General features: G+C 40.7%; 1 protein-coding gene across 2 annotated transcripts in view; it reads left to right on the top strand.

Moving 5' to 3' along the window:
- The first annotated feature begins 12,181 nt into the window (after positions 1-12,181).
- The window catches only part of IPP (intracisternal A particle-promoted polypeptide), a 34,051-nt gene continuing 31,365 nt past the window's right edge, over positions 12,182-14,867 (top strand). For both annotated transcript variants that reach the window (XM_004001925.5, XM_042247308.2), the window contains exon 1: positions 12,182-12,213. The gene's annotated coding sequence lies outside the window, so the exon portion shown is untranslated. The remainder of the gene's footprint in view (positions 12,214-14,867) is intronic.

Below are 14,867 nucleotides of genomic sequence, written 5' to 3'. Positions count from 1 at the left end.
ATAATTGATTTTTGCACATTGATCTGGTATACAGCAATCTTGCCAAATTCAATTATTAGTTCTAATAGTGTGTGTTGGGGGGGATTGTATAGGGTTTTCTACATAAGATCATGTCATCTGCAAATAGAAACTGTTTACTTCTTTTCCAGTTTGGATGCCTTTTATTTTTCTTTCTTAATTTCGCTGGTTAAACCTCCAGCAGAATGTTGAATAGAAATGATGAGAGGAGACATCCTTGTCTTATTCTTGATCTTAAGAGGAAAGTAGTCTTTCACTATTAATGCTGTTAACCATGGGATTTTTTGTAAATGCTCTTTATCAAATAGGTGGAGTTCCCTTCTACTCCTAGTTTGTTGTGTGTGTGTGGGTTTTTTCTCTTTGGTCATGAGAAGCTCCCTTCTATTCCTAGTTTGTCATGTGTTTTTGTCATGAAAACACTTAAAAGATGTTTGAAATGGGTCATTTTGCCTGCTCTGTAGAGAACAGATTAAAGTTAAGGTCTATAAGAGGGAGATTGGTTAGGATGCTATTGTAATAATCCGAGAGTTGATAATGGCATGCAGTTTTGCAGGCAAAAAATGATGGGACTTCCCTGGTGGTCCAGAGGTTAGGAACCCACCTGCCAGCGCAGAGGATCCAGGTTCAATCCTTAGTCAGGGAAGATTCTCATGTCTCAGAGCAACCAAGCCTGTGTGCCACAACTACTGAGCCTGAGCTCGAGAGCCTGCAAGCCACAGCTACTGAATCCTCATGCTGTAACTACTGAAGCCCACATGCCTAGAGCCTGTGCTTTGCAACAAAAGAAGCCACTATTATGAGTAGCCCCTGCTCGCTGCAACTAGGGAAAACCCAAGTGCAATAACAAAGACCCAGCACAGACAAAAATAAATGATATTTTTTTAAATGATGATAGAGCATGGGAACTAACCCAACGGTAATGAGAATATAGCAAGAGACATTAAGAGGATAGGATTGATAGACTCTTGTGACAATTGAACATGATATTGGGCAGAGCTGATGATGTCACAGACCTTCTTTATTAAGCTAGTGCAACCATCCCCCAGCTGCTGTGACTGTTGGCTGATAATGGCTCACATCTGCACTTCTCTTGATAACTGACATTAGCTGTGTCATCCAGAGGGATCTGGAAGGTTCAATGACTTCCATCCCAGTGGAAGCCAAAGACTAATTGGTGTGAAAGTATTAAAGTCTACTCACCATACCAAAAGGGATTATATATTACAAAGATTCTGATCCTTGAACTGCCCAGTGGGAGTGAAAAAGCTGCCTCTTTGGCATGATGAATTCAGTTATTAATGGAAGCCATATATTAAGCTGTTGAAATTGACTATGATAATTGGTCCCAGAAGTTCATCAAGCAATTTGCTGAAGGACTCTAGAGATAATGAAATATTTGTGGTTAGAAAATAAGGAAAAACAAGTCTTTGAAAATTACTTCAGTTTATGGAGTGATGGAAATAATTTTTATCTTGATTGTGACATGTTGCATGACTTTATAATTGTAATGGACACATGAATGTGCCTCAAAGACTTTCAACAGTAGAGAACTCAGTATGTCACCTTCTGTTCCCTTATTTTTCATAGCACTTATTATCCCCTGAGATACCATACATTCTTCATTTATTTATTTTCTGCCTCCTCAGCTATAACATAATCCCACAAAAGCAACAACTTTTGTTCACTGCTTTATTGCCATGACCCAAAGTGCCAGGCACATTGTGGACTCTCATTACATATTAGTTGAATAAATGAATAAATAAAGTTCACTATCTTGATTCGTTTCTCTTCCTTCCTCAGTTCATCTAGCAAAAATAGAAAGTTACCAAAAGGAAAATCTCAGCAAACAGTAGACCTAGGACATATTTGAGGGCCTGGAACATGTTGACATGCTCCATTGAACTAGTTTCCTGGGGCTTCTTAGAACAACTGCTCTAGTTCATTCAACCGCTATTTCATTAAAATCCTCAAGGTCCTTGACCCGTGTTCTTTTCATGGTACCTTTACATAAATTCAAATGGTTGATTTTCTGCACCCAGGCAGGCTGTGAAGCACTGTTGAAGGAAAATTATTCAACGGGTAGATTGATACCACTATAAATTCATGGTCACACATTTCAACCAACAGAGACAAGATCTGTAAGAAAAGTAATAGCCAATGTTTATTCCTGAAAATGGCAAAAGTACTTTATATGCATTAACTCATTTGATACTTATAACACCACCATAAGGTAGATAGATATTCAATTCATGTTACTAATCATGAAACTGAAGCACAGAGAATTGAGTAACAAGCCAAAAGTCACACGGCTAGTAAGAGACAGAGTCAAATTTTTCAACTCAGGCATTTGGTTTCAGAGCTTGAGGCTTTAACCATTAGTGCCAAGTAAGTTAATTATGTTTCCCTAGTCAGTTCTCTTTCCTTCTGTGTATTGATCTTATAGACAAAAATTTTTCTTAATTCCCTTATTAATTAAAAAATTATCTATTAGAATTTTTGGATTCTTCTGTGTAAATAATAATCTGCAAATAATTTATTTTTTTGTCTGTGGGTCTGTTCTGTAATAAGCTCATTTGTATCATGTTTTTTTAAGTTCCACAAATAAGTGATATTATGTGATATTTGTCTTTCTTTGACTTACTTCACTTTAATATGATAATTTCTAGGTCAATTAATGTTGCTGCAAATGGCATTATTTCACTCTTTTCAGGGCTGAGTAACATTCCATTACATATATTTGTTATACAGTTATATCAGTTCAGTTCAGTTGCTCAGTCATGTCTGAGTCTTTGGGACCCCACGGACTGCAGCATGCCAGACTTCCCTGTCCATCATCAACTACTAGAGAGTGCTCAAACTCAAGTCCATCAAGTCAGTGATGCCATGCAACCCTGTCATTCTCTGTCATCCCCTTCTCCTTTTGCCTTCAATCTTTATCACTATCAGGGTCTTTTCCATTGAGTCAGTTCTTCGCATCAGGTGGCCAAAGTTTTGGAGCTTCAGCTTCAGCATCAGTCTTTCCAATGAACGTTCAGGACGATTTCCTTTAGAATGGACTGGTTTGATCTCCCTCCTGTCCAAGGGACGCTCAAGAGTCTTCTCCAACACCACAGTTCAAAAGCATCAATTCTTTGGCGCTCAACCTTCTTTACGGTTCAACTATACACCCATGCATGAGTAGTGGAAAAACCATAGCTTTGACTAGATAGACTATTATTGGCAAAGTGATGTCTCTGCTTTTTAATATGCCATCTAGGTTTATCATAGCTTTTCTTCCAAGGAGTAAGCGTCTTTTAATTACATGGCTGCAGTCACCATCTGCAGTGATTTTGGAGCCCAAGAAAATAAACTCTTCCACTGTTTCCATTGTTTCTCCATCTCTTTGCCATAAAGTGATGGGACCAGAGGCCATGATCTTAGTTTTTTGAATGCTGAGTTTTAAACCAGCTTTTTCACTCTCCTCTTTCACTTTCATCAAGAGGCTTCTCAGTTCCTCTTTGCTTTCTGCCATAAGGGTGGTGTCATCTGAATATCTGAGGTTATTGATATTTCTCCTGGCAATCTTGATTCCAGCTTGTGCTTCATCCAGCCTGGCATTTCTCATGATGTACTCTGCATATAAGCTAAATAAGCAGGGTGACAATATACAACCTTGGCATACTCCTTCCCCAATTTGGAACCAGGTCCCTTGTTCCATGTCCAGTTCTAACTGTTGCTTCTTGACCTGCATACAGATTTCGCAGGAGACAGGTAAAAATTCTATTTAATTCAAATCTTAAATTATCTCTTTCAGAATTTTCCACAGTTTATTGTGATCCACACAGTCAAAGGCTTTGGCATAGTCAATAAAGCAGAAATAGATGTTTTTCTGGAACTCTCTTGTTTTTTTGATGATCCAGTGGATGTTGGCAATTTGATCTCTGGTTTCTCTGCCTGTTCTAAATCCAGGTTGAACATCTGGGAGTTCATGGTTCACATACTTTTGAAGTCTGGCTTGGAGAATTTTGAGCATTACTTTGCTAGCGTGTGAGATGGGTGCAATTGTGCAGCAGTTTGAGCATTCTTTGGCATTGGCTTTCTTTGGGATTGGAATGAAAACTGACCTTTTCCAGTCCTGTGGCCACTGCTGAGTTTTCCAAATTTGCTGGCATATTGAGTGCAGCACTTTCACAGCATCATCTTTCAGGATTTGAAATAGCTCAACTGGAATTCCATCACCTCCACTAGCTTTGTTCGTAGTGATGCTTCCTAAGGACTGCTTGGCTTTGCTTTCAGGATATTTGGCACTAGGTGAGAGATCACACCATCGTGATTATCTGGGTTATAAAGATCTTTTTTATACAGTTCTTCTGTGTATTCTTGCCACCTCTTCTTAATATTTTCTGCTTCTATTAGGTCCATATCATTTCCTTCCTTATTGTGCCCATCTTTGCATGAAGTGTTCCCTTGCTATCTCTAATTTTCTTGAAGAGATCTCTAGTCTTTTCCATTCTATTGTTTTCCTCTATTTCTTTGCACTGATCACTGAGGAAGGCTCTCCTTTCAATTCTTTGGAACTCTGCATTCAGTTGGGTATGTCTTTCCTTTTCTCCTTTGCCTTTCACTTCTCTCCTATTCTCAGCTATTTGTAAGGCCTCCTCAGACAGCCATTTTGCCTTTTTGCATTTCTTCTTCTTGGAGATGGTCTTGATCCCTGCCCCCTGTACAATGTCATGAACCTCTGTCCACAGTTCTTCAGGCACTCTGTCTATCAGATCTAATCCCTTGAATCTATTTCTCACTTCCATTGTATAATTGTAAGGGATTTGATTTAGGTCATATCTGAATGGTCTAGTGGTTTTCCCACTTTCATCAATTTAAGTCTGAATTTTGCAATAAGGAGTTCATGATCTGAGCCACAGTCAGCTCCTGGTCTTGTTTTTGCTGACTTTATAGAGTTTCTTCATCTTTGGCTGCAAAGAATACAATCAATCTGCTTTTGGTATTGACCATCTGGTGATGTCCATGTGTAGAGCTGTCTCTTGTGTTGTTGGCAGAGGGTGTTTGCTATGACCAGTGTGTTCTCTTGGCAAAATTTTGTTAGCCTTTCCCCTGCTTAATTTTGTACTCCAAGGCCAAACTTTTCTGTTACCCCAAGTGTCTCTTGACTTCTTACTTTTGCATTTCAGTCCTCTATGATGAAAAGAACATATATTTTGGGTGTTAGTTGTAGGAGATTTTGTAGGTCTTCATAGAACTGTTGAACTTCAGCTTCTTCAGCATGAGTGCTTGGGGGTATAGACTTGGGTTACTGTGATATTGAAATGATTTGTCGTGGAAATGAGCTGAGACCATTCTTTCATTTTTGAGGTTGGACCCAAGTACTCCATTTTGGACTCTTTTATTGACTATGAGGGCTACTTCAGTTCTTTTGAGGGATTCTTGCCCACAGTAGTAGATATAATGGTCATCTGAATTAAATTCGCCCATTCTGGTCCATTTTAGTTCACTGATTCCTAAAATGTTGATGTTCACTCTTGTATCTCCTGTTTGACCACTTCCAATTTACCTTAATTCATGGACCTAACATTCCAGGTTCCTATGCAATATTGTTCTTTGCAGCATTGGACTTTACTTCCATCACTAGTCACATCCACAAGTGGGCGTTGTTTTCACTTTGGCTCCGTCTCTTCATTGTTTCTGGAGCTATTTCTCCACTCTTCTTCAGTAGCATATTGGGCACCTATCAACCTGGGGAGTTCATCTTTCACTGTCATACTTTTTGCCTTTTCATACTGTTCATGGGGTTCTCAAGGCAAGAATACTGAAGTGGTTTGCCATTCCCTTCTCCTGTGGACCATGTTTTGTCAGAACTCTCCACCATGACCTGTCCATCTTGTGTGGCCCTACACGACATGGCTCATAGTTTCTTTGAGTTAGACAAGACTGTGATCCATTTGATCAGCTGGTTAATTTTCTGTGATTGTGGTTTTCATTGTGTCTGCCTTCTGATGAATAAGGATAAGAGGCTTATTGATGCTTCCTGATGGGAAAGACTGACTGTGGGAGAAACTGGGTCTTGTTCTGATGGCCGGGGCCATGCTCAGTAAATCTTTAATCTAATTTTATGTTGATGGGCAGGGTTGTGTTCCCTCCCTGTTGTTATGCCTCAGGCCAAACTATGGTAGGGGTAATGACTTACACACACACACACACACACACATATATACATATATTTACTATATAATATAAATTATACTTAAATATAAATATATATAACTATGTGTATATAGAGAGCTTCCCTGGTGGCTTAGATAAAGGTAAAGCCTTATCTGAGGTTAAAGCCTCTGCAGGCAGAGGTAAAGCCACTGCGGGCAATGCAGGAGACCCAGGTTTGATCCCTGGGTCAGGAAGATCCCCTGGAGAAGGAAATGACAACCCACTCCATTACTCTTGCCTGGAAAATCCTATGGACAGAGATGCCTGGTAGGCTACAGTTCATGGGGTCCCAAAGAGTAGGACACAACTAAGCAATTTCACTTTCATGTATATATGTACATAGTTATCGCTCCTTTTTTAAGTTTTAATACTATTTATTTATGGCATCCTCCTTTTTTCTTGATACATCTTGCCACACATATATGAATCTTTTTATTCTAAAAGACCTAACTTTTGGTTTGGTTTATCCTCTTCACTAGGGCCTTCCTTAGTGGCTCAGTTGGTAAAGAATCTGCCTGCAATGCAGGAGACCCAGGTTTAATCCCTGGGTCAGGAAGATCCCCTGGAGAAGGAACTGGCAACCCACTCCAGTACTCTTGCTTGGAGAATTCCATGGGCAGAGGAGCTGGGCAGGCTACAGTGCATGGGATCGCAAAGAGTCAGACATAAACTGCGAACTTCACATCCTCTTCACTATATCTTTGTTTCCTACTGCACCAATTTTTAAAATTTTTATTATTTCTTTTTTTAAGCTTTCATTGAATTTATTCTATTTTCTTTTTTATCAATTTCTTAAGTTTTTCAGTTGCTTCATTCCTGACTTTTCAGGTTTTATTCTGTTAAAATATAGGTTAAAAGCTATAAATTTCTAAGTATGGCTTATAATGTAAGCATGCATGGTACCCGTGGGAGTTAGGCAATGAAGTAGCCTAATTTGTAGATGGGAGAGAAATCTGAGTTAGCCCCATAACCTGTGTTCCATAGCAAGAGAAGTCACAGCAATGAGAAGCCTGAGCACTGCAACTAAAAGAGCAGCTCCCACTTGCCACAACTAGAGAAAGCCCACTCACAGTAATGAAGCCCCAGTCAGCCAAAAGTAACTAACTAACTAGAGAAATAAAAATTTAAAAAAAGAGTTTGCATGCTGCAACTTTAAAGATCAAATGTCCCCTCTGCCAACTAAAATCCAGCACAGCCATATAAATAGATAAATATTTTCTAAAAACATATAATTTACAGTAGTACAAAGAAAAAGTACTCAGGAGTAAATTCAATAAAAGACATATAAGATCCTTTTGAATACAATTACAAAACTATAAATGTTTCTAAAATTTAATTTTATTAATGGATAAAAATATACAATATTATAAAGATGTTATTTCTCTCCAAATTGTCCTATAGGCTTATTGAAATACTGAAATACTGAATCTCAAAAATCAGATGATGTATACTATAACAAAAATAATAATTTTGCACTCATCAGGTTATACAAAATTGAAACATCTGATGATATTATGCATTGGCAAGGATGTGGAGCCAGGGAACCCTCATTCACTGCTGGTGGAAATGAAACTTGACAGGCTGGTTCTAAAATCTATTTGGAAGAACCAGGAATAGCCAAGACACCACTGAAGAAGAACAAGATGGGAAAACTTGATTTCTACCAGAAATCAAGACTTACAAAACTATAGTAATTAAAGCAGTAGAGCATATATGAACAGACCAATAGAACTGAATAGAGAATTGATTCCAGCCACAAGGGAAACATAATATGGTAGAGAACTAGCATTTAAGATTAGTGAGGAAATATGAAATATTCAACAAATAATGTGATAACTGATTATACATATGGGGGAAAAATTGGGTCCTTATCCCAATCCATGGGCTTCCCAGGTGGTACTAGTGATAAAGTATCTGCCTACCAGTGCAGGGGATGCATGAGATGTGGGTTCCATCTCTGGGTCCAGAGGTTCCCCCAGAGACTCTTACAACTGCTTCTTTGTGCAAATCAGGGCTGGTTAGCCACCTTCTCACTAAATAGTCACATGGCTTTCTATCATGTGCATGTGTGGGTGGGATGAAGGAGAGCAAGCACCCACTGGTATCTCTTCTTATAAGGGCACTAATCCCTTTATCAGGACCCCATCCTCATGACCTCATCTAATCCAAATTAACACCTAATCTGAGGTGCTTCTCCAAATACCATCACATTGGGAGTTAGGACTTCAACATATGAGTTCTGCAGGGACAAATTCAGTCCATACATGCGTGCTAAGTCACTTCAGTCATATCTGACTCTTTTTGACCCCATGGACAGTAGCCCACCAGGCTCCTCTGTCCATGGGATTCTCCAGGCAAGAGAATTACCGTGCCCTCCTCCAGGGGAGCTTCCCCACCCAAGAATAGAACCTGTGTCTCTTATGTCTCCTGCATTGAGAGGCAGTTCTTTAACCACTAGCGTCCCCTGGCAGCTTATAAACATCTTTTTACTGTCGAATCTCAATAATCAGATGATGTATACTATAACAAAAATAAAAAATTTGCACTCATCAGGTTATACAAAATTGAAACATCTGATGATATTATGCATTGGCAAGGATGTAGAGCCAGGGAACTCTCATTCACTGCTGGTGGAAATGTAAATTGGAAAAAAGAGTTTGAAAAAGAAATATTTTCTACTGAAATTGAAGATGCACGTATCCTACATATCCTATGTTCCAGCAATTCTGCTTCTAGGTATATGCTCTAAAGCACCAGTTTTCAAATTTCCGGGTGCAATACAATAGTTGTTGTTGTTCAGTCTCTTAGTCATATCCAAATCTTCATGACCCCATGGACTGCAGCACACCAGGCTTCCCTGTCTTTCACCATCTCCCTGAGTTTGTTCAAACTCATGTCCATTGAGTTGGTGAGGCCATCTAACCATCTCATCCTCTGTTGCCTCCTTCTTCTGCTTTCAATCTTTCCCAGCATCAGAGTCTTTTCCAATGAGTTGGCTCTTCGCATCAGGTGGCTAAAATACTGGAGCTTCAGCTTCAGCATCATTCTTTACAGTGAATGTTCAGGATTGATTTCCTTTAGGATTGACTGGTTTGATCTCCTTGCAGTCCAAGGGACTCTCAACAGTCTTCTCCAACACCACAGTACAAAAGCATTAATTCTTCAGGGTCAACCTTCTTTATGGTCCAACTCTCACATCTGTACATGACTACTGGAAAAACTATGACTTTGACTATACAGACCTTTGTCAGCAAAGTGATGTCTTTGCTTTTTAATGTGCTGTCATAGCTTTTCTTCCAAGGAGTAAGTTTCTTTTAATTTCATGAGCGCAGTCACCATCTGCAGTGATTTTTGAGCCCAAGAAATAGTCTGTCACTATTTCCATTTTTTTCCCATCTGTTTGCCATGAGGTAACGGGAACAGATGTCATGACCTTAGTTTTCTTAATGTTCAATTTTAAGCCAGCTTTTTCACTCTCCTCTTTCACCTTCATCAAGAGGCTCTTTAGTTCCTCTTTGCTTTCTGCCATAAAGGTGGTATCATCTGCATATCTGAAGTTATTGGTATTTCTCCCGGAAATTTTGATTCCATCTTGTGATTCAGTACATATTGCAATACTGTAGTAAACTGTGGAATTAATTTTAGTGGTGCTGAGGTATAATTTCCTGAAAGGTAAAATGATGATTTTTACAAAAATATAAAATAAAAGGAAAAACATGCTATTTGCCTCATTAATTAAAGAGGGAGCCAGTAAGATGTTACAGGAATGTTGTACGAATCTGCAAAGAAACAAGAATATTAAAATGAATTCACTAACAGAGGCAAAAGTGGTTTACTATCCTATAGGTCAATAAAATATAATGCTTGGGAGTATCTTTTCTTCAAGGTGGACAAGAATTATTTTAAATACTATAAGTTTTCTTGTAAACTATTTTAGTTGACAGAAAGACAGCCCTATGGATTTGAATCGTTCCAGTATCTACTTAGAAAATGCTCAATGCCCAGGCTTACATTGGAAAGTATTTTTTGTTCATTTCTATCTTTGACAATTTTTCCTGACAGCAATTCCCTTTCAGCATCTTTTTTTTTGGTAATGAAATAAAAAAGAAGGAATAGAAATTTAGTGCATTGTTGGTAGTAAGTATAGTTATGTGTTGGGGCCCTGGGTAGCTGCATGCAAATGTACCTCAGTGGCACATTGATTATTTTGAAGTAAAGTAGCTTAAGAGATGGCCAACACAAGAGGGACACTCTGACCCTTCTTTCTATCTCCCTGAAAGCAGGAAATAAATCTCTCATGTGACAGGTGCACTCCCTGCATCTGGAGCTAGAAGGACACTCTTATCTCCAGAGATAGGGAATTCAGACCAGCAAGCCTGTATAAACAAACTTTGTTACTTCCTCTAATTTACTACCCCAAGCCCAAACTCTGTTTAGATTTTTCGCTAATTGAACTCCCATAACCTAGTTTCTTTGTCCTGTCAATTCCTCACAAATTTTTTGTTTAAAATTATAAAAGCTATCTGCTTTAGCCACTTCTTAGGCCCCTTTCTATGAGCAGTCCTTGTGAACAATTAAAATTGTTTCTTTTTCTCCTGTTTTGTCTTGTGTCATTTTATTACCAGTCCAGCCACAAGAAATCAAGATGCAAAGAGGGGGGAATTTCCCTCTCTCCAACACGAGTTTTGTGAAATTTTTGTTTTATCCATTGATGTGGTATGCATGTGGTTATCGGATTTGTTGTAGAATGTTTTTGTTCGCTGTGGGCTGGGGTCAAAAGGTTTGAAAGCCATTTAAAAATGTGCCACATTATGAGGTTCAACAGTTTCAATAACTGGACCTTTAAGTTATTCCTTCAGTCAAAGTAGACATCCACTCACAGTGCAGAGACTCAGAAAATGATCTGAGTGAATGGCAAGGAATCGAGAAGTGTCGGGTAGTGAGTGAGGAGTGCGGGGTATGTGGGGGTGGTGTGTGTGTGTGTGTGTGTGTGTGTCTGTGTGATTTTGAAAAGATTCCATAGTTCTCCTCTTCCGAGACCCACCTGCAAATGAGAAGTATGCTGCTTTGTAAACCTCCCTGAGGAAAATTAGTTGCAAACTTAAATAACAGGGCCACAGAATTTGTAAGAAAGATTCTTACAAATAAATACATAACAAAAAATGAGGAAAACATTGTACCTAGCAGAAAAGGAAATGATAGAAAACTTGTAATTCCTTTCACTGCAGAAATGACTTTATCCAAGTCTTGGGTGTGGGTAACATTGACTTCTACTCTGAAAGTTCTCTCTGCGGGATACTCAACAGTTTTGGAGGGATGGATAGGCCTGGAGGTGCAAACTCTAAGCCCTTTCTTTATGTGAAGAGAAAGTGTTCGTCGCTCAATCGTGTCCGTTTCTTTGCGACCCCATGGCCTGCACCAGGTCCGTCTGGAGTAGGTAGCCACTCCCTTCCCCAGGGGATCTTCCACAACCCGGGGATAGAACCCAGGTCTCCCTCATTGCTGGCAGGTTCTTTACCGTCTGAGCCACATCTTGACGGTTGTGGACTCTCTGGGAGCAGCGTCAGAGGCTGCGTGAGGAGACTAGGTCCCGACTCTCATTAGCACGGATGATCGCTGTCTGTCTGGGAGGCCACAAGAATCCAAAAAGGGTAGGCGGCGTGGAAAGGGCGAGCCCGCCAGCCTCCACAGGCAGGAGGTTAGGCTGGCCGCTGGACCGTTTTCCGCGAGTAGTCAAGCACCAGCCGAGCGCCGCAGCAAAGTAGCAGCAGGAGGCGCAGCTCCCCGGCAGCTGAAGAGCAGTGCGCACGCGCAGAGGCGCCTGGCCAGCGAAACGGACAGGCCCGCTCCCCAGACCCGGCCTCGCCTACAGCACCCGGCCGCGGACCGCACTGCCTAGTCACCCCGCCCGGCTTTCCCCGCCCACTCTGCGCGCCAGCAGATCGCGGCTGCGCGCGCAGAGCCTGAGCGGGCGCCGGCGGGAAGGGGAAGCGGCGGGTAAGAAGGGCCCGCGTCCTGGGGGCATCTGTGACTGGGTTGGGAGTTTCCTCCTCGCCTCTGTCTTTGTGGAGGAGCGTGCGAGGAGCCTCTGGAACTGGCTTCCTCCTGGCCGTTCAGGCATGCCTCTACTAATCGAAGTGTTTTCGCCCTCACCGGAGCGTCGTCTAGTCCGGTCTCCACCTGCTTCTCGTCTCCCCGCCCCCACTGGGGAATCCGAGGCCGAGCGCAGGCCGGTCTGATGTCGTCAGATCTTCTGCTCTCGCCAGACCCATCTGAGATGCCTTCCCGGCCGTTTAGGTAGCGCTAGATCGTTTATCTGCCTTTAGTGGCGCAGCATCCTAGGAGTAGCTCTCCGGGTCCAGTCTCCAAATCAAGCACAAAGAGCCTCTTTTTTTTTTTGGACGCTCTCGTCCTGGGATTCTTTCTGACACCCTTTGCTGAGTGAAAGCAGCTTCCAGATGCTCCAGGCAGTGACTTTGAGGCCTCTAAACATAGATTCTCTTTGCTTCCTCTGAGTGTCTCCACCGTTTCCTTAATAATCCACCTTTGAAATTTGTGTCTGTTGAGGCGCATCCCTTACATGCAGTGGCCCTGAATTAAGCTCTTTCCTTTTGGAAATGGGGTGACACCATGTACCTCCTTTTGGAATGAAGTACTCCACTGGCAGTGGGATAGTATCAGCAGTTACTAAGAAGCGTAGTAGTTAGAAGTGAAGGAGGATTTCTGCTGTCCGTTGCCAGAGTAGATGGATATTCAGTCACTTTTTTGTACCAGGAGGCACCGTTTTATCTCAAGCTATGCTTGATGCCCTGAAGTTGGGGACAGAAGAGGTACCTTGTAATTAAACAAATCGCTAAGTCCAGAATCTGCTGACAGGAAGAAATCTAAAACAGAAAAAGCCTGACTGCCGTGCCATGTTTAATAATATCTGCAGATCAAATTTCTATCTAGAGAGAAATACACTTTTTCTATGTAAGTTAAATGTGATATGTTGACATTTATGTTGGTGCTGATGTGAAGTTTTAGCAGCTACCTTGGAACTTTTCAGTCAAGTTTCTCAATAAGTTAATTCCTAAGTAATCATAATAATCAGCTTAGTTATTTTTACTTTGATAATTTTTACTGAATGCTGAAAACTTAGCCACTGCCACCATTTCTGTTAGTCGACTAATTTTCCTTGATACCTAAATGCCTTTGTCATCTTAGATTTCTCTTGTGCTTCATCTCAATATCTCTTATATGACTGGATCTCATAGTTTCTTTTTTCAAAAAGTAGCTTGGATTTATCCCTTTGATTCTCATTGTTGAAGCTGGAAGTCTCTTTTCTAAGACTTTGCTACCTCTTAGCACTTCCTCCAGAGAGCTCAAAAAACAAGTCTGAAACGTGACTATTGTCATGTTTATTCTTAATAAACCTATAAAGGTTCATGTTCAAACTTATTTGGTTGGGTTTCAAAGCTCTTTCTGTGCACATGATATGATGGGAAAAACCCAGGATTTAGAGTCAGACCTGGGTTTAAATACTAGGACTGTCATTGTACTAACACTGTGTCCTTGGGAAACTGAGCTTCAGTTTCCTTCCCTTATTTTGAATAACAATATCTTTTCTTCCAGCCTCTTAATTATTGTGAGAATTACAATTGCCATAATGTGTGAAAAAGTTGTCAGAATTAAACAAAAAGAATCTAAGCTATTATTGTTATTTCTTAGTGCCCATTTATTTCACAATCATTTGAAATCAATATATGTTAGACACTGTGCTATAGCTATGAAAGATAGTTCCAAAAGGATTGTCTCTCAGGGAACTTTCAGAGTGTGTGTGTTCATAGGGAGTAGGGTGACAAGGAAGAGTGTGATTGTTGTTTAGTCGCTAAGTTGTGTCTAACTCTCTTGCAACCCCATGGCCTGCCAGGCTCTGTTCATGGGATTTTCCAGGCAAACTGGAGTGGGTTGCCATTTCCTTCTCCAGGGGATCTTCTTGACCCAGGGATCAAACCTGCATCTCCTAGAGGTAGATTCTTTACCACTAAGCCACCAGGGAAGCCCCCAGATTGTGATAATGGGCTGTAAAATAGGTATGGTTAGGGTGAGCACCAAACCCAGAGGAGAGAGGAACAGGGAAGATTTCCTGGAGGATATTAAGTTTGAACAGTGTTGAGTTATAACAAAGATCCAGACAGAAAAGGTGGGGAAAAGTGTCATGAAAGAGATGTCTTTAGAGAACTGCAAATTGTTAGATTTTATTGGAGTATTAAAAGTATTCAAAGAGGATTATAGGAGGTGGGATTGGATGGGTAGACAGAAGTGAAATTTGAAAGTCTTTTTTGTGCTAAAGGAAGTGAACACGTTGAAAGATTTTAAGCAGACAGTTGGCCTGATCACAATTGCTTTCAAAAAAAAAAAGGGGGGAACACAAGTTCTTTTTTTTTTTTTTTTTTCAATTGCTCATTTATTTATTTTTGGCTGTGCTTTTTGCCGCACTGGCTTTTCTGTAGTTGTGGCGAGCCGGGGCTACTCTGTAGCTGTGGTCCTTGGGCTTCTCATTGTGGTGGCTTCTCTCTTGCAGAGGACGGGCTCTAGGGCATCTGGGCTCAGTAATTGTGATTCCTGGGCTCTAGAGCACAGGCTCAGTAGTTGTGGTGCATGGGCTT

This window comes from Ovis aries, chromosome 1, assembly GCF_016772045.2.
Source record: "Ovis aries strain OAR_USU_Benz2616 breed Rambouillet chromosome 1, ARS-UI_Ramb_v3.0, whole genome shotgun sequence".
Classification (NCBI taxonomy): domain Eukaryota; kingdom Metazoa; phylum Chordata; class Mammalia; order Artiodactyla; family Bovidae; genus Ovis; species Ovis aries.
Note: the sequence above shows the minus strand (reverse complement) of the source record. Positions and strands in the feature narration are given on the sequence as shown.